Source organism: Elephantulus edwardii, unplaced genomic scaffold, assembly GCF_000299155.1.
Source record: "Elephantulus edwardii isolate Elephantulus edwardi_28Jun2011 unplaced genomic scaffold, EleEdw1.0 scaffold00165, whole genome shotgun sequence".
NCBI classification, from domain to species: domain Eukaryota; kingdom Metazoa; phylum Chordata; class Mammalia; order Macroscelidea; family Macroscelididae; genus Elephantulus; species Elephantulus edwardii.
The window spans coordinates 7,231,382-7,233,345 of NW_006399915.1; the positions used below are offsets into that span (position 1 = coordinate 7,231,382).

A 1,964-nucleotide genomic window follows, 5' to 3' on the forward strand; every position below is an offset into this window, starting at 1 on the left:
ATGAGATGGATTGATTCAGTGACGGGAGTAATGGGGATAGGTGCGCCAGAGATGGTGCGATTGGCACAAGATAGGGCAAAGTTTAGGGCTGTTGTACATAGGGTCGCTATGAATTGCAGGTGACTCAATGGCACATAACAACAACAAACTTATCAGGAGCTTCAGGAAAAACTAAACAGACACACAAAACCCTGAGGAAGTTCAGAACCACCTATATGGAACAAGTAGGAAACAGCATGGGCCCCTTTTGTGTGAAAATGTGTAATAATTTACAACGATGTAATGATTTAAGAACTCTGAATTAAGAATGTAACCATTTATTTTCTTTCATTTTCCCTGTAATTAACTAGAAACAATTAGCCAATTAGGTGAGAGGAAGATGAATGGATTAATGGGACAGTCAGTTAGTGGAGGGTAAAAGAACTGAACTTTTAAAATTGCACTTAGAAATTTGAAATTAGGAACTCACTGATAAACTACTTGACACTGGTTATGCGGGGGAAGAAAAGGAAACAATGGGATAAAAAAAATGGTTCCGTGAAATTGGGTTGGGACAGTCATTAATGAGAGTGGAAATGAATGTAAGAAGACATACAGAAAGACAAGCACTAACTGATTGAGCCTACATTGCATGGTTCAAAATCAGGAAAAGAGTGCATCAGGGATGTATCCTGTCTCCATACCTTTTTAATCTATATGTAGAACAGATCATTCAGGAGGCTGGGCATTATGAGAAATACTGTGGGATCAGGATTGGAGGAAGACTCATCAACAACCTGCATTATGCAGATAAAACAACCTTGCTTGCTGAAACTGAAAAGGACTTGAGGTGTTTGTTGAAAAAGGTCAAGGACTACAGTCTTCAATATATATTGATGCCTCTGGAGCAGTGACAACAGACCAAGACCCTGTTATCCCCTGAGGCATTAAAAATTCTACGGTAGCAATGTCAGATAGGAAGCATGTTACCTCACAGCCTACACAAACACAAAACAAGATCTCACTCCCAAATTAGTGACAAAGTATCAATGGATTTCCTGAAGCCAGAAGGTCTGGTGGTACATTCTGAAACAGAATTTAAAATAACAATGATTGAATAATTTCAAAGGGTGAAAGACTTGAAGAATTACAGGACACTGTAAGCAAAAACCAAGAGGAACTTAAAAAAAAAACACCCAAAAAACAACAAACCCCAAGCAATGCAAAAGAATGCAAATAAAACAAATGGGGCATTAGAAGTTCTGGAAAAACAAGAAACCACAATCCAAAATATGAGAACCAACATTTCAGATGCTGTCAACATGTTGGAGGGACATATGAACAGAATTGAAGAGATGGAACACAACACCAGTGAAATAGAAGATAGAATTGTCACCACTGATCTGCTAGAACTAAAAGAATAAAAAAGGAAGAAAAAAGAAGAAAGCCTAAGAATAATGTGGTCATCGTCAAGAGGAATAACATGCACATAACTGAAATTCCAGAACAAAAAGAAGTAAGCAAAGGCACCAAGAAAGTTGTGGAAGAATTACCAGAAGAAAATGTTCCAGGCATAATGAAAAATGAGAGACTATATATTCAAGAAGCTGAGCAAACACCATATAGAATAAATCCCAAAAGAAAAACACCAAGGCATATCATAATAAAAGTTGCCAGAACCAAAGATAATGAGAGAATTCTGAAAGCAGCTAGGAGAAACAAAGAGTAACTATAAGAGAAAGGAGCCAAGATTAAGTGCTGATTTCTCAGCAGAAACCATGTGAGCAAGAAGACAGTGGAATGGCATATATTGAACACTCAAAGAAAACAGTACCCAGGAAAACTGTCCATCAAATATGAAGGAGAGACCAAGATATTTTCAGTAAAGCAGAACCTAAGGGAGTTTATAAAAACAAGACCAGTGTTGCAGGAAACACTGAGAGAAGTCCTCCTTACAGAGGTGACACAGAAAGCAGGATGAACCA

The 1,964-nt window shown here is 37.8% G+C and overlaps 1 pseudogene; it reads left to right on the top strand.

Moving 5' to 3' along the window:
- The first annotated feature begins 1,028 nt into the window (after positions 1-1,028).
- The window catches only part of LOC102869503, a 3,792-nt pseudogene continuing 2,856 nt past the window's right edge, over positions 1,029-1,964 (top strand).